This window comes from Papio anubis, chromosome 17, assembly GCF_008728515.1.
Source record: "Papio anubis isolate 15944 chromosome 17, Panubis1.0, whole genome shotgun sequence".
Taxonomy (NCBI): Eukaryota; Metazoa; Chordata; class Mammalia; order Primates; family Cercopithecidae; genus Papio; species Papio anubis.
The window spans coordinates 33,223,467-33,241,494 of record NC_044992.1 but is presented as its reverse complement, the minus strand read 5'-3'; the positions used below and the strand labels follow the sequence as shown (position 1 = coordinate 33,241,494).

The 18,028-nt window shown below is 48.6% G+C and overlaps 1 protein-coding gene across 1 annotated transcript in view; it reads left to right on the top strand.

Moving 5' to 3' along the window:
- The first annotated feature begins 3,415 nt into the window (after positions 1-3,415).
- Positions 3,416-18,028, top strand: part of YPEL2 (yippee like 2) — a 64,344-nt gene continuing 49,731 nt past the window's right edge. Inside the window, exon 1 of the mRNA XM_003912834.4 lies at positions 3,416-3,625. The gene's annotated coding sequence lies outside the window, so the exon portion shown is untranslated. The remainder of the gene's footprint in view (positions 3,626-18,028) is intronic.

The window sequence follows — 18,028 nt, the reverse complement described above, 5'->3', positions numbered from 1 at the left end:
ACACTCATGCATTTGTTCAGATAGTCATTCAAAAATCTGTTGAGTGCTAGTCACTGTTCTTGGCACTTGGGACACAACAGGAAGCAAGACAGACAGGTCCCTGATGTTTATACAGAGTTTACACTTCAGAGCTAGATGGGACCAAAAAAAAAAAAAAAGCACAAAGAAATGAACAAGATGATTTCAGAGAGTGATACATATTATGAAGAAAATAAACTGGGGTTATGATAGAAAGGGGGCACGGCATGTATGAATGGGCAATCCTCCTCTCTGGAGGAGGCTTTTTTTTTTTTTGAAAGAGAGTCTCGCTCTGTCTCCCAGGCTGGAGTGCAGTGGCGTGATCTTGGCTCACTGCAACCTCTGCCTCCCGGGTTCAAATGATTCTCCTGCCTCACTCAGCCTCCCAAGAAGCTGGGATTACAGGCGCCTGCCACCATGCCCAACTAATTTTTGTATTTTTAGTAGAGATGGTGCTTCACCATGTTGGCTGGTCTCGAACTCCTGACCTCAGGTGATCTGCCTGCTCTGGCATTCCAAAGTCCAAAAGGGATTACAGGCGTGAGCCACCGCACCCTGCATTTGACCTCAGAACCAAATGTGAAGAGGCAGCCTTCTGGGGACAAGGTGTTCCAGGTGGAGGGGATGGCAAATACAAACACCCTATGACAGGATGAGGAACAGAAAAAAGGCCAGCTTGACTGCAGCAATTTGAGCAAAGGACAGTTGGTGGAAGACCAGAGAGGTTGGCAGGCCTGGTTACTAGGGCCTGTGGGCCACCAGAAGGAGTTTGTTTAGAAGAAGTACCATCTGGCTGCTGCACAGAGAATGGGCTGGAAGCAGGGAGATCAGTTGAGAAGCTGTTGCTTATTCTAGGCAAGAGATGTTGGTGGCTCCAACCAGGGTGCAGCAGCAGAGGCATATGTGTTCAGAGCAAATACATATTTGTGAAGTGAAACTGACAGGACCTGTTGATGAACTGGGAGGTGGCTGGGTGGTGAGGGGAAGGAAGATGTAATTAATTATTTCAAATTAATAATATGCAGGTTGAGAGGTTGAGTAAGGTGAACACGTAAAAGTGACTCTGTTCACAGCAGCAATAGCACCAATATGGCAATAGTGGGAAGATGGGATTAGTGAGAGGTCGCTGGAAAACATGCCGTGAAGGCTCTGGGAATGAATGAATTTGGCTTCACACAGAGGAGACAGAGGTACTGTTCCATTGACAAAGGCAGACTGATAATCTGTGAAGCCAGGAATCTCTCAAACTTTTAGCAGCAGGAGTTTTTGTTTGTTTGTTTGTTTAAGCCTTGGCTGACTTTCAACAAATTCGTTTATTTCTCTCTCTCTCTCCATCTCTTTTTTGCTTTCCAGGATAAACATCTGTCTCATTTCACCAACTCTCCATTGGCCTCAGCGTCTCTCCTCTCAGTAGATTTTTCAGATACTATCATCCTAGTCAAGCAGGAAATTCTGTCCATAGTAGGCACTGAGAAAATTTATTGAAGGACAGTTCAAGGGCCCCTCTCCCTCTCTGGGTTCAGAGAAGAGAAGTTGAATCTATTTGTTTCATCTCTCCCTTCTCCTTTCCCAGCTCAAAATGCTTGGCTCTTTTTGACTTGGAGGAGGCACGATCAGGCTTAATACTTTTTTTGTTGTTGGCTGGCTGGCTGGTTCTATTGTCTCCTGGCCCTAAGGTCTAGGGCCTCTTCCAGTCCCCTGCATACACACAGCAGGCCTGAAGGGGTCCTCAGAGCTCCCTCTGAAACCACGGTACCAGGCTAGTCTTTTTTAGCTAACATTATCTTTTATTTAAACAGAAACAGTAGCCACCAGTCTTGTTACATAACATACCAATATCCTGGGTGTTAAACTAATTCAGCATCTACTGTTAGGAAGTGGTGATGTGGCAACACAAATATTCGCTCGCACAATATTGCGGAAACGTAACAAACATGACTTTCTGGTCCTACTTAAAATTTCAGAGCTGGAAGGGACTTGAGATCATCCTATTTCAACCCTCCTTCTTTTAAACTGTGGAAACCTAGACCTGGAGAGACAAAGAAACATGCTCAAGAAGCAGATCAGGGCGAGATAGCAAGCTCTTGCTAATCTAAAGAATCCATGACATCTTAGATTAAGGATTAAATGCTAAACAGTTCTTGTTTGTGATTCCTTCCCATCTGAAAGCATTCCCCCCCCCCCCCCCTTTTAGACTCTCTAGTCAGTTGTGAACCATGACATAGCCTCTGTTTACACTGAAACTGCAAATCTGATGCTGATATGTCAGCACCACAATACTGAGGTATTTGGGGTGTTTTGTTGTTTTCACTAACTTTGGGGACGGGATTCACATGCAATAGACATTAACTGAATACAATTTGGTTGACCAAGCATATTTGAAAGACAGCTGGGTGGAGATGCAGGTGAGCCAGCATTCTGGGTGTACGTGCAAACCAGTGTGTGGAAGGCGGGGAGTCAGCTGCACTTCCTGCAGCACCCCACATCCTGATAGCTGCACAGTAAATCACTAGTTTCCTTGGACGAGGAGTTCCCAGAGGAACTGCGGAACCCCAGTGTCTTGAGTGAAAGGCAGAACCTGCTCTGTTCACCTTGTCCGTGCCTACATTCTTTATCAAACTGCCCCACTCCACCCACCTGGTGCCTCCCTGGATTCCTGACTGCCATGAGGTTATTTTTTAACCTGCTCTTCCTTGAAAAGCACCACCCCAATGATCCAGAACGTGGACTCCTCCCCTCTGGTCACTCGGACCATCCCACTCTAACCATCGTCATCTGCCTCTAAAAGTCATGGAAAATTAGCAGCAATAGATCGGTCTTCAATTCCTCTAAGCCCCTTTAGTACTTTTAATTCGCCGAAATTACTAGCAGGAAAGAGAGAAGAGGGGAAATGCCTGGCTTCTGAGCAGGGCATGGGTGGGCTGGGTGGAACCGGGACTATCGTTTTAAATTCAATTGCCCCGGGTCCTGAGGGCCACTTCTGGTAATTTAAGCTATGGCTTAGGGCGAGGTTTAAAAAGTAAGAAAGGAATGACTATCTTGAGCCTCCAAGGAGAAGCACTGCAAATCCCCCCACCCCCAAATACAACCCAGGTTCTGGGAATCCCAGCCCTGCCCTGGGGACAAACCCCAAACCCAAATAAACAGCGTCCTCCTAGGCGCTGACAGCCCACCCAGCTTTGTCACTATGGGTCCCTGCCCCTCCGCCAAGTTGCCCGGACGGGCGGGACCCGGACCAGCCTCACTCCTGTCGCCCAGGCCAAGCCGGGCCGGGCCGAGGGGTGGGGGAGTGGGCGGTCGGGGAAGCGGGGGGCGGAGTTCCGTCCTCTGATGATTGGCTCCGCGCGGATGGGCTGCGGCTGCGCCCGGCCAACCCGCGGCGTGTTGCTATGTGCTGAGTCGAGGGGATAGGCGCGGGGGTGCGTCCGTCACGGGGTAGCCCCCGGCCCGGACCCGGAGGGATGCGGAGTGGCGGCCGCGGCAGTGGCGGAGACTGTGGCTTTAAGAGCGCGCCGGGAGCCCGAGCCCCATCCGGGCCGCGCTTCGCCGCTGCGCACCGCCGCGGAGCCGAGCCCCGCGCTGGCCGGACGGGGCCGCCTGCCGCCGGGTGAGTGCGCCGGAGTGCGGCGCAGGCTGGTCGCGCGTGGGCGTGGGGCGCACTGTCAGCGCGGGCTCTGGGTCCCCGGCCCCGGATCCCGGACACCCCCGGCCGGGCCTGCGCGGGGTTGGAGGTGCGGCGCTCTCGGTTCCGCGTGGGGTCCCCGTGGGGGCCGCGGGCGCCGGGGGCGGGGAGCCGCAGCCGGGCCACGTGACCGGTTTGTTTACAAACATTGCCGGGCCCGCGGCTGCTCGCTGAGAGAGCCCGGGGCGCGGGACCCCCGGTCGGGGTGGGAGACGCACGGCAGGGGCCGGGCAAGTCTGCGGGGCCAGGTTTGGGGTGGGGGCGCGGAGCTGGGATCGCCGCTTCCTCCTCCGCGTCGTCCCCGCGGGTTCGGACTCCGTGGGGTCCGGGTGGGGCTGGGGACGCCCTCTGTCCACTCGTGACGCCGCGTCTCCTTCGGAGAGTCCTGGGGACACTTGGACACAGGGCGCCGCCCTGGGGGCCTCCCACTGTGGGACTGGGCGCCGTCGAAATTTCTCGGAGCGCGTCGTCGGCCCCGGCCCGAACCGAGGTAACCGCAGCCGAGTTCCTGCCTGGCCGCGTCCTGGCGCCTCCCCGGTGTCCTTGCCAAGGGGGTGGGCGCGAAGTCCTGCCCAACGGAACGCGGGGGCCTCTGCCGCGAGCGCCTCCCCGGAGCTGGCGCTTAGGGGCGGCCCCGACCTTTCGCCACTTCCAGTTTACCGTACTTGGCCGCCGATCTCCTCTGGTGTCTTTCCCAGAGTGGTGGTCTTTCCTCCGGTCTTGGGGGCGTGCGGGGGTGGGGGACACCTGTTCTTTTGGACTTCTTGTCCAGAAGATTGGTACCTCTGTGCGAGAGTTTAAAAAGCCAGGTGAGCGAGTGTCCTGTTTTCCTCCGCTTGGTGCGGAGCTGCACTCTCTCCCGCCCTCCAGGCCCGCCGCTGTGAATGGCCCCAGGGAACTGCTCCGAAGCTTTCCGGGGGGTTTTGCTTTCTGGCTTCCCTGCTGATTTTGCTGTCCTTGCAACTTGGGAGGCTCTTGAGTGAGTCCTTGCCTTTGGTGAATCTGAAGGCTAACGAGACAGCTGTCTTTTTCTCCCTGCCCTTCCTTCCTTGCTCTTCCTTGTCCCTAAGCATTGGGTAAGAAGGGTAGCGGTCAGCTTTCCTGTGCCTTACGGAGCATTAGAGGTGCAAGAAGTTCGGTAAACCACCTCACTGGCTCTGGGGTGGGACTTGATTTCACATGGTTTTTGCTCCCCCCGTGCTCTCCTGGCTCTGGGGGCCACCTGGCCTGTGAGTGACTGAGTCTTGCCTCCGGTGAGGAACATTTTCATTCTTCTAAACTGTGTTTTGAGTGGCTGCAAGTTCTTTTCCCCAGAAACAGGCCCAGCCTGGGGAGAGCTGTGCAGACTTCCCCCTTGGCACCATCCCCTGTCCCCAACTCCATGATCGGGTCTCAGGCAGGAGTGCAGTGGGAGCCTCATCCCCTTCCTCAGGTGGGCTTTGCCGCGGCTGGTTAACATTCAATGATAGCATTTCTTGGATCTGTCTTGGTATTTCTGTGCTTGAACCAAAATCAAGATGCTTGGAGTTAGGGGTGGAAAATGGAAAATAAACACCATGCACAAGAAAACCGTTTTCCTTCTTCCCTCTAGGAGCGTGGTTTTCAGACTTTGAGTGGGACCTGCAGTGCATACAGGTCTGTAACTGAAATAAGTTTCAGAGAACAATAATTACCCTTTCTACCTGCAGTGTGCTCTGTTTTAAAGTTTTGTGTTTTTTTTTCTACTTCATTAAAAAATAATCAACTGCTGGTTACGACCCATTAATTTGATTTCCTGACCAAGCAGGTCCTGACCCACAGTTTGAGAAGCATCGCTTTAGGGCAGAGGTCCTCAAACTTAAAACGTGTATAAAGATGACCTGGGTCGTGTTTAAAAATACAGTTTGTCAGGCTATTCGGCAGGTGTTTATTTTCAGTGGGCCACAGGAATCTGCATTTTTACCAAGGGACCCATGAGATTGTGATGCAGGTGCTTGATAAGAGCCCCTGATCTAGTGGGAACTGGAGGCAGGGAACAGTGAAAGGTATTTACTTGGCTCTGAAGTGCAGTCAGGTATGTGACCCCATACTCTGCAATCCCAAAATCACTCAGCTGCCAATCACACTGGCTTAGGCTTTGAAAAGTCTAAGGGCACAGTATTGTTTGTTCTCAACTGCCATGAACCAGTTGGCTTTAAGAGACTGGTATCCCTCGCTCTCCACTCCAGCCTGTTTGAGGGCTGCTGCACAGTGTTGTGTATCAGGAGATGTTTCTAGGTGTGTGGGGGTTGGAGATGTGAGTAGTGCCGATGAGTTGCGTGAGTGTTGCTGTGCTGTTCATAGATGATGTGATTTTTTCATTGTCTTAATGATTTTTAACGGTTTTGCAGGCAGCCACATAGTCATTGTGCCTGGGGGATTCACAATTGGCCAGCTAAAGAAAAGGTTGATTTTGTTTAGTATCCAGACTGTGTAGCCTGGGGGAAAGGCAGGCTGGTAACTCTTTTTATTTGAGGGGAGGGGGGTGAGGAGTCAGGAGTTTGTCTACCATCAGGTCTTAGCAAGAGGCACAAGTTCCCATACCTCCTGGGCTACCCCAGTCCTGGTTACTTCCCATTGTAATGGCCCAGTCCCTGAGTGCAGGTGAATCTTGTTAGGCCTCCAGTTTCTGATGCTGTTATCTCTGCCTTCAGGCACAAACACACACACACACCTGATGCAGCCACAGGTTAGATTCTTCCCTCTTAGTTATTGTGTCCAGACATATTGGTAGGATACATTTATTTGAATTAATGAAAGCTACGATTTAGCTTCAAAAAGGACTTTATCCAAATTGAAGTTCAACCGTAGCCCTTCTTGCTAAAGGTGTGTCTTATGGGAACATTAAGCATGGGATTTTAAAAATTAACTTTAATAATGTTCAGTTTGGCCAAGCAGCTCACATTCAGAATGTTTAGTTTTGAGCATATGGAGAAAAAGCAACAAAAGGATGGCAAGGGATGAGATGTCCCAGGATTGGAAAAGCCAGAAGGAAGAGATGTTGAAGTGAGATTCAGGTGGAGGATGTGATCAATTCCCATTGTAAATTATCTTGGCATTTCCTTAGTGTTTGTCACGCAAACCACTAGGTGCTCTGACAACTGCATTCCCCTGAGCATAAAAAGGTATAAAGTTTTGGAAAAGGAAGAAGCATAATTTTCAACTTGAGCCTGTAATGATGGAAAGCCAGCCAGGCCCTGCAGGCTAAAGATATTTTTTAGAGTTGTTAGTTTTCAGTGACATTGTCCTTAACAAAAGGTGATACACTTGAGTCTGTCAAGTATTGTACTGCCTGGGTTTGTTTACCTGGGAGCTGTGGATATAACACTGTTGATCTTAAAAGTAAACCCCAGAGGCTGGGCACGGTGACTCACACCTGTAATCCCAGCACTTTGGGAGGCAGAGGCGGGCGGATCACGAGGTCAGGAGATGGAGACCATCCTGGCTAACACGGTGAAACCCCGTCTCTACTAAAAATACAAAAAAAAAAATTAGCCAGGCGTGGTGGCGGGCACCTGTAGTCCCAGCTACTCGGGAGGCTGAGGTGAACCTGAGAGGCGGAGGTTGCAGTGAGCCGAGATTGCGCCATTGCACTCCAGCCTGGGCGACAGTGCGAGACTCTGTCTCAAAAAAAAAAAAAAAAAAGTAAAACAGAATATGCTATTCCCTTGTCGCCAATTTGCCAATGTCAAATTGTCCTTCAGATATAATCTAATTCCTTTCCCTGTAGGCACCACCTACTCCCCTGTCTTCTGCCTCATCTCTTACCAATCTCCACCGTGTCCACTCTGCTTCTTCCTGCTTGAGAAACGCTCACCTTTTTGAGGTTTCTGAAACATGCCATACTTATTTTTGTCATGGGGCTTTTCTACTGGTAGTACCTCTTTCCAGGATGCTCTTTCTCCAAATTTTTCTTTTCTTTCTTTTTTTTTTTTTTTTTTGAGATAGGGTTTTGCTCTTGCTTAGGCTGGAGTGCAGTGGTATGATCTGCTCACTGCAACCTCTGCCTGCCTGGTTCAGGCAATTCTCCTGCCTCAGCCTCCCAAGTAGCTGGGATTACAGGCGCACCCCACCACACCCGGCTAATTTTTGTAGTTTTAGTGGAGATGGAGTTTCACCATATTGTCCAAGCTGGTCTTGAACTCCTGACCTCAGGTGATCTGCCTGCCTCAGCCTCTGACAAGTGTTGGGTTTACAGGCATGAGCCACCAGGCCTGGCTCTTTCTCCAAATTTTTGCATGGCTGACTCTCACTTGGTTCTCAGAGCTCCTTCCTGACGACCAGTTATCTAGAACAGCTCCTCCTCCCTTCTCTGCCCCTCAGCCTCTCTTAATCCCCTTAACTTTATTTTCTTCAAAGCACTTTAATACCGTCTGGAAATATATTATCTACTTGTTTGCCGACACGGAAGCTTGAGAGCTTTTCTGTCTTGCTTACTGCTAAAAGTGCTTGGTGTGGAGTAGACACTGGATAAATATTTGTTGGTTGAATGCATGAATGACCAAGAGAACCAAGGTTTAGAATCTCTAGAGGAAGAAATATAGTTTAAGAGAAGAGGAAAAGATAATTCTGTTTTTCTGGGATAACATAGTATTCTCAGAATTACTTTCATTTGCACTATGTCTGCTTTTCACAATAGTTTTCATTCCTTTATTCCATTTATAGGTTGGCAAAGGCTCCAAAAGCTCCATTGTTATTTTGTTGTTATTAATAATAAACAACTCTTATCTACCCCAGTAACCTTATTCTAGGCCTCACTGTTTGTTTTCTTCTAACAAATGTTAGCATTTCTATCAGTAATCACATTTCATTAATACCAGGAGGCACTATATGTGGGGCTAAGAAAGACCTGGATAATTAGCTCTGTGACCTTGGCAATCTACTAAAATTCTCTAAATCTTTGTTCCTTATTTGTAAAATGATACTAATAATAGTTCGCATCACACAGGACTGATGGGAGGATTAAATGAGACTGCAGGGGAAGCCAGGCACAGAGCCTGGCACCTAAGCACTCAGTGCTAGCTATTAATAACAGCACTAATATTAATAGGTGGATTCCCCTCTCTCTGGCTCAGAGGAATCCATTCTCAATCCATTGATTTGGGAGTGGACAGTGTGTGGTGGGTTCAGAGAAGGACTTCTTACTATAAGTGAGTGAAGACTGAAAATGCCACTTACATCTATTTGAACTGGAATGGAATTTAGAAACCGTCTATTCGCACACTGACCGCTGCCCAGCATCCACCTGGAAGAAGTAATAGTTAACGGAAGTTTTTGGAAGGACATGTTGTCTATCTGCTCCTGTGGCCATTCTTGGTTTTAGACTTGATTAAGCTGGGCCATCTGCATGCGCCATTGTGTCAACCCCTCCATTGTTATTTTTACTGAGTTGAGCTTCAGTGTCTGTCAGAAATAGCTTTACATAACTTGTTACTGTAGTTCTTATAAGGGTTTATATTGAAGACTAGCTACAGATTCAATGCCCCCTTTAAGAAGTTCATGGGAGAAACGCTTTTAGAACCTAGTTTCTCTGAAAAGCTTTGCCTCTGGTGAAAACCTGGTATGCTTTATCTTTTGTGGAAACTGAAAATTTATAGCATCATATTTCTCTTTTTTTTTTTTTTTTGAGGCGGAGTCTTCACTCTGTCGCCCAGGCTGGAGTGCAGTGGCACGATCTCGGCTCACTGCAAGCTCCGCCTCCCGGGTCCGCGCCATTCTCCTGCCTCAGCCTCCCAAGTAGCTGGGACTACAGGCGCCTGCCACCGCGCCCGGCTAATTTTTTGTGTTTTAGTAGAGACGGGGTTTCACCGTGTTAGCCAGGATGGTCTCGATCTCCTGACCTCGTGATCCGCCCGCCTCGGCCTCCCAAAGTGCAGGGATTACAGGCGTGAGCCACCGCGCCCGGCCAGCATCATATTTCTCTTTTTGCTTTGGCTACCAGGAATTACAGAGCCAAATCTGTAGCTTGATTTTAGTGACTATGTAGGGCTCTGCATCCTATTTTTTTCCAGTGTTAACCTTGTCATTTTTATTTTCTATTAATTAGGTATATACTGGGTTGGGCATTAAAATCTGTTTAGGTGTTAAAATTTTAGAGATATAAACATTAAGGTTCAAACAGACAAAAAGGACTTGATTTAAGACATAGTGCTAATTAGGGCAAAGTGGAAGCTATAAACCATACCTTCTGTTTCTCAGACCAAGGCCTCTTCCTACTTCTGCACATTCTGGAACAATACCAGCTCCTCATCTAAACCCTAAATAGCCCATGTCTCCATTCTAGGCAGAGTCTACCTTCTCTCTGCAACGAGGCAGAGCAGCATCCTGCTTGCGAGGTGCAGCACTGCCACCTGCATTCCTATTACCTGAATGGGTCAGCAACACCTGGGTTTCCTGAGCTACAGAGCAGTCAGCCCTCCCCCGGTCTTAAAAGCAGTGTGTCTAGACTGAGTGGCTTTGATTCGAAACTGGATTGCTGGCTCCAAATGAGGTTACCCTCCAGTGTCTGGAGTTCCTTTGTCTGTTTCTCACTGGGAAAGGAAGGTTTGACATCCATTTGGCAGATGGGTGCCACTGAGGCTCAAACAGGATCTTCTGTGGCCAAGTTTAGTTGCACCAGAGAAAGTGGCTTTGTTTTACCCAATGTGAAATTTTTAGTTCTAGGAAATTCACTAGCCTTTCTAGTGATTTGTTTTTTGTTTTCTCAAGGCGTTCTGTTCAGGAGTACCTGGGGCAAATTAGTGTAGGCATGGAACAGATCCTGCCAATCAGGAATATTTGATCCCTATTTTCGAGATGGATTGGTGAAGAATGAAGCGGATTTACACATGCAGAAACATTCCATGGGGAACAGTTGTGTGCAAAGGCACCGAGGCGTGAACATAAGAGGGAGAGTATGGGGAATGTTCAGTAAGCCCGTGAGATGGGGAAAGAGGGCGCTGGGATGTAGTTCTCAGCTACCATGGCTGCAGATAGAGCACTCCATGGGAGTGGACTGTGACTTCATTCATAGTAATGGTGAAGAGCGCTACACAATGGCTAATTGCCTCAGATCATAGGTGTCCCCAGGAGTGAGGCTATCTCTAGGGGTTCTGGAAGCTGGCTGCCTTAAGAATTCCTCGTCCCACTAAAGGCCTACAAAATCAGAATTTTCAGGATGGGGAATTTGTAACAAAAACAAGAAAATAGTAATAACCCCTGAAAACCTGTTTCTCAGGTTCTTCTAAAGCAGCCAACCCCACACATGTCTGAGGTCTGGAAACCACTGAGGTTGTGGTTGATCCTCTGGCAGGAGCTACCAAGCAGCCTTGGCTTTTGGCCCCCTTCCCCTTGTTCTTTCTATTTTTGCTTTTTCCTTTGTTTGTGTTGCCCTGGCTTATGTCATCCAGGGTATCTGTGCGCCCGTCCCCCTCCCCCACCCTCCACCGCTTTGTTTCTGCTTTTACTACTTTGGTCTTTGTCTGTTGGGGGTCCCTCCCTAAATAGACCCATTGCCAAATGGACCACAAGAGAGAAATGAATTAACTTTCAGGACTGGTTACGGTAATGGTATAAACGTGCGCATTACATAAACCTAACTTAAATAGGGCTTGCAGTTTGTTGTGCTCGCAGGGCTCTTTGTTTCTGTTAGGATTTGAGGAAATGTTATCCCCACACTTAACTGCAGCCTTAAAGCTAAGTACCTCATTAGCCGGGAGGTACAACAAGAGCTGAAAACTAAGTCCGGCCAATTTGCGGAACTTTAAAAAATTAAGGTGGCCGGCGCGGTGGCTCACGCCTGTAATCCCAGCACTTTGGGAGGCCGAGACGGGCGGATCTCCTGAGGTCGGGAGTTCCAGACCAGCCTGGCCAACATGGCGAAACCCTGTCTCTACTAAAAATACAAAAATAGCCGGGCGTGGTGGCGGGTGCCTGTAATCCCGGCTGCTTAGGAGGCTGAGGCAGGAGAATTGTTTGAACCTGGGGGGCGCAGGTTGCAGTGAGCCAGATTGCGCCATTGCCCTCCAGCCTGGGCAACAAGAGCGAAACTCCGCCTGGGCGGGGGGTGGGGGGGGGGGAGGCGGGAAAGCATCTTAACAAAGATGAACAGGCTGCGTGCATTTGCCGGGCCTCAAAGGATCAGAGGCACGTGGTGGAAGCACCTTTAAGGAGGAGGATGGAAGGGGGACTTAGATTCTTGTTAAAATCTTTCTGCTATTCCCATTCAGAGAAGAAACCCAGAAATGTGCTGTAGAGTCTCCCTTTCCCACCCCACCCGCTTTCCTCTCCCTCAGTAAATGGCACCACTAGATGACAGTTTAATAATTCCCAGAACAAAATAACTTCCAACTTTAGGCTGGCGATGACTTGGTCTTTAGACATACAATCAACCTTTTGAAAGTGCCTCTTCCCTTTTTTGCTCTTCAGTTTTTAAAAAGTTCAATTTCCAAATTCCCGTTGCGGAAAGGCGGGGAGCCCAGCCACAGATGTCAGAGTCTAGAGTTTTGGATTTATTTGAATTGGGAGATTAAAGTCAGAAAGCCAAAGGCATGCTGACAGCTGAACAACAGAATTGTATTGGCAGATTTGGGTTGGGTGGTTTGTAGCTAATTGGGGCCCCAGCTGTGCCCTGGGGGACCAGCAGTTTAAAGAGAAATCAAGGTCACACAGTGCCCAGAGTCTACAACACATTCGTGTATTCAGCAGATATTTGAGTGTGGGAAACACAGATGACAATCAAATAATCACCTCAGTAAAATTACCGCTGTGGATAGTGCCATATGTGTGGCATAGGGGAGCCTGACTTGGTTAGGGCTGGATGAGGCCAGGGGGAGAGTTCCCTGGTACAGTAACTTCTGAAGATAGGCCGTATCTCTTACCCTATTTCCCAAGACCTTGTTTTCTTCATAGATCTTGTAAATGGCTATTTTTCATTATACTTCAAGTATAACCCTGTCTGGGGACAGAGAGATGGACCAGATTTTTCTCTGGGTCACAGATCATGGGAAAAATCTATTTGTTTTGTTTTAACCAGGGTTATCATCTCTGAGCATGATCAAATACAAAAGGAAGGACTGGTGTTGAAGGGCGGCAGTCTCTTGGGGCTGGAGGAAAAGGGCACATTTGGCTCTCTCGTCTGCATAGTCAAGGCAGGGCTGAGGGATCGCTCGCCTTCTTGGCCTGAATCAAATCTGACACTTCATTTTTTTGTGACTCATTCTTGCCTAGGGTAGCAGCTCAGACTGTCCTGGGGGTTTTGTGGGGACCATCTTGGAAGAAGACGCCTAGGTTGGAACTCTAAGAGATTCTCTAGGGGTCTAGACGTCCCTGCCCACGTGGGAGGGTCACTTGGGGAGCTAACCCAAGGAGGGCATACACAGCCTGTCTGAAGGGCAGAGCAGGAAACGTTTCTGCTGTCAGACAGCAGCCAGGTAAAAGCATCAGAGGCTCGCGTGGTGTGGCTCAGCTGAGTGATGATTTCATGGCCCTACTGAATTTCAGACTCCATCTGCCAGCCCAAATGAGTTGGCATCACAAGCGTTTACTGGCTTTTTAACTTTGTAGAGCATTAATGGTGTGTGAGTCCTATGTAATGCCCAGATTGGATATTTTAAATGTACTGGATAGTGGCAAACTAAATAAGGCGATTTTAAAAATACCAGCTTTACGTGGCAGTGTGGTTTCACTGATGGCCATTCATTTTACTCAGTTAACATTTATCAAGGATCTCCAGTATGCTGGGGCTGTGAGTCCTGGAGAGACCACTGCGGGTGGGGTTGGGGGGATCTGGAAGGCCGGACCTTTGACTGCAAGAAGTTCCCAGTCTGATGGGGATAGAGACTCATGAACAGTGTGATAAAATGCCATTCCAGAGAAAACTTTTTTTGTGCTGGGAGAAGGGACCACCAGCTCTGCTAGTGTCCTACTGGAGCTGAGTGTTAAGGGATGAGCAGGCATTTACTCATTCCTTGAAGAATAAGGTAGGCAGAGAAGGTAGGGTAAGGCGTTGCAGGAGCTGGAATAGTGTAAGGAGCGCAGGATAACGACTGAGCTTGATCTGTAGGAAGCAAAGGTTTGGAGTGGGGCAGGGAGGTGATGACAATATAAGAAGAGTTGGGCCCAGGCTCTTAGTGCCACCTGAAGGGTTGGACCACATCCTGTAAGCTGCTAGGAAACCACTGGAGGTTTTGAAACATGAGACAGTGTGATCAGGTTGTGTTTTATAAATAGAATTCTAGAATGGGCTGGAGAGGTAAGAGCTGAGTCAGGGAGACCTGTGGGAAGCTGTCGCAGTAGTCCAGGATGAGAGAGGATGGGGTTCACAGTGCTGCTGCTGGTGACTGAGGGTGGCAATGGGAGCGTGCATCTAAGAAGCAGAACCAACTGTCTAGAGGACAAATGAAGTATGACATAGAAGGGAAAGCGTAAAGGGTGTTTCCTACTTGGGCAACTGGAAGAAGGAGCAGAATTGGAATGAAGGTGACGGCAGTCTCACTGTGTTGCCCAGGCTGGTCTTGAACTCCTGGGCTCAAATGATCCTCCCACCTCAGCCTCCCAAAGTGCTGGGATTACAGGCATGAGCCACTGTGCCCAGCGTGGAGACATCCTTTATAAAGGGTTCAAGGGTTCAGGAGTAGAAGGCACAAGTTTGGAAGGCTTGAAAGGGTGTGGATAAGAAGGCCCAGGGGAACAAGCAGTCAGAGGCACTTGGCAGAAGCACTTCCAAGAACGATGGAAGGAGAATAGCCAGGAGATAGAGGCTCAAACAGAGAGGTAGGAGAAGAATCCAGAGAAACACAGTAAAGCCCATTAAGGAGCATTTCAGATGAAAGCAGCTGAAGGCAGCACCACGGCCAAATAGTATTGGCATTCTAAAGTATTAGTGTTTGTGGCTCACACCTGTAATCCCCGCACTTTGGGAGACTGAGGCAGGTGGACCACCTGACGTCAGGAGTTCAAGACCAGCCTGGCCAACTTGGTGAAACCCCATCTGTACTAAAAATAAAAAATTAGCCAGCAATGGTGGTACATGCCTGTAATCCCAATTACCCGGGAGGGTGAGGCAGGAGAATTGCTTGAACCTGGGAGGCAGCGGTTGCAGTGAGCCAGAATCACGCCATTACACTCCAGCCTGGGTGAGAGAGCAAGACTCCGTCTCAAAAAAAAAAAAGTATTAGTGTTTGAACTTGGCGTGTTGGAGACTGCCCGTAGTTTTGACTCAAAATCCTGGTTATGATAAATGATATTCATGAAGCGTTGCCAGAAGTCTCCGTAGCTCTTCCATTCCTCTAGAGCAGTGGTCCCCAACTTTTTGGCACCAGGGACCAGTTTCGTTGAAGACAATTTTTCCATGGATGTAGGGGGGATGGGTTTTGGGATGAAACTGTTCCACCTCAGCTCATCAGGCATTAGTTAGATTCTCATAAGGAGCGCACAGCCTAGATCCCTGGCATGCACGGTTCACAATAGGGTTCGCGCTCCTGTGAGAATCTAATACCGCCACTGACCTGATGTTTTGAAGGTTAACAGAGGGATACTTTCCCCTGAGGCAAGATTCGGCAGGCAGAGCATCACTACTACATGGAACCAGGACTTTAAAGGCTGAAAGAATTCTAGAGATCATGTAGGATTATCCTCGGACATATAACCCTCCTGAAACCAAGACTAGACCCTGCATCCAGCGTTGAGATGAATGGTTGGTTTTGTTTATGAAGGAGCATGGTTTCTTGAGTATCCAAGCTGGTTTTTATTACCAGCTGGGTGGATTTGAAGTCCCACCTGGTTCCAGTGCTGTAAAAAGAGGTATCTAGAAAGTGATGGTTTTCCTGTGGGTCTTGCACATCAGCTCCTTGGCAGCTTTAATAGAGGGTTTTCAGAGAAGTTTCAGCAGTGGCCCTGTCCTGAGATTAGTACAGTCAGTGTAGACCACAGAGATAACTTTTTCAGTACAGTAAGTGATGGAGTGGTCTGTGTTAGGAATGACAGTAATAATATCAGGTCCCCAGCTAAGCCACAGAAGCCTTCTTAAACCACAATGTACCTTTAAGTCGATTAGTTTAGGCCCTAACCTCCTAACCACCCTGAGTCAGCCTGGGGGCAGGAATACTGTTCCTTTTGGTCTTGTGAATAGGAACAATTCCTGTGCCTTTTCTCCCTCACTGGTAAGGGTGACTGTAGCTAATCAGGATTATTGAGTATTAACCATGTGCTGGGTGCTGTGCTGAATGCTCCAATTGCATTATCTCATTTGATCCTTCTGTCTCCTGCAGGAGGTAGGCACTATTATTATCTCCTTTCAGGCAATTTGCCCAGTGGTAATGTAGCTAGTGAGAAGAACTAAGATGGAATCCAAGTCCACCCACCTCTAGATCCTGCACTCTTAACCGCTGGGCAGCACTGCTGCCCACCTCTCTCATTGGATGGGCACAGGTCTCTCTGTGCTGTCTGCTCTAGGCTCCGAATTCTGGGGAGAGTAGGATGGGGAAGGAGGACAACTCTCCCAGTATAAAGGCCTTCCCTCGTGATTCCACCTCTCCCTTTTTTCTGTCTCCCACTCCCAGAAGTGGCTTGCCTCCTCCTTTCTGCTGCCACCACCATTCAGCCAGGGCTGCTTTCATTCTTCACAGATGTTGGGACAGGCTATGGCTACTTAGTTACGTTCCTACCCTCCTGTCCTTAAAGTTAGCACAAGGTCCCTTTCAGGCTTTCTAAGAGTTTTTAATTTGTTTGTTTGTTTTTAAACCTAGACCAGCAATGTAAAGAATAGGCATGGATGCCAATGACAGGCCTTTGAGTGGCACCCAGGAATTGTGGTTTTCCTGGGCATCCCAGCACAGGATGGGAGTAGAGGTGGTGAGGAGAGAATTGGGTTAGATGGAGTCTGGGGATGCAGAGTAAGTTTGCCTCCTTCCTCCTTGCTTGGAGAGGGAGGGAGGGTCCTCATCACATTTGCTACCTGTGCAGGTAGGTGGACCTGTCCAGTGGGCAGCCAGTGGGAAGCAGAGGAGGTTCAGTTCAGTGATGGTGTTTAGCCTCTACTGTGTGCCCTGCGCTGCTGAGTTCATGGAATACAAAGATGATTCTTGGAGCCTACCTCTAGTAGAGGATACAGAGGCAGGAAAGGGTAATTTCAATTTCAGTAGGGTTAAGATGGAGGTGAACACAGGAGAGGCCACTAAGCCCAGTGTTGAGGTGACATTTGAGCTGAGTTTCAATGGTCAAGTAAGGGCCTTGTGAGGAGAGATGGGAAGGTTGTATCAGTCTGAAGGAGTGGCATCAGCAAAACCATGGAAGCATGGAGTGTAAGTGTGGTGTATTGAGGGGACCTACAAGGAGTGGTACAAGTTGCCACATGCCTCCAACAAAAGAGTTCCTGACACGTGGTAGACTCTTAAGTGTCATTTCAATAAATAGAGATGGAGGATGATAAGGTGTAGAGGATCAGTTGAGTCCAAAGCTATGCATGGGCATCAGTAGTAATACACACCTGGAATGTGTTACACGGTTACTACATGCCAGGCACATATGCTTAGTACTTTTCTACTAACTTAGTTCATCCTCACGTGAGCCGTATGAAGTAGATATTATTGTCTCTATTTTTTGTGAGGAAAGTGAGGCCCAGAGAGGCTTGGTAATTTGTCCAAGGTCACACAGCTAGTAAATGACAGAGCTGGGATTTGCAACTAGTTCCAGGTTCTTTTTTTTTTTTTTTTTTTTTTAGGGTTTCACTGTGTTGCCCAGGCTAGTCTCATACTCCTGGCCTCAAGCAGTCCTTCTGCCTCAGCCTCCCAAAGTGTTGGGATTATCGACGTGAGCCACTGTGTCCAGCCGGTCATGTCTTTTTAACCACTGCTCTGTGTTGCCTTTCTGAAGGCTGTAAGCGTGATGACATGGTCAAATCTCCTTTTTAAATAGACAACACTGGCTGGCATGCAGTGGGTAGATTTGAGGGGGAAAGAGGCCTAATGGCCTGCCAGGGCTGTATAAGTCAGAGATGCTTACCTTTGGGCTGTTGAGAGCATGGCCACTGAGGAAGCACCTCTTAGAAGGACCTCAGTACTAACACATGCGTGTGGTTCCTCCAATGTTACTGCTGCTTTGTCTCATCTTGAAAAGAGAATTCTAGATTTGGGGAGATGTCCCAGTGGTACCATCTCAAAGAGCTGCTTGAAGACAAGTTAAAGGATCCTGATGGAAGGGGCAGGCTGGAATTTGGCTACACACAGGCATCTAGTTCAACATAAATAGGAAAGAGAGGAAAAATAGGATGTTCCCAAAGGACCCCAAACTCTATGTCTGTCTGAACTCGCAGGCCTTTTTTTTTTTTTTAAG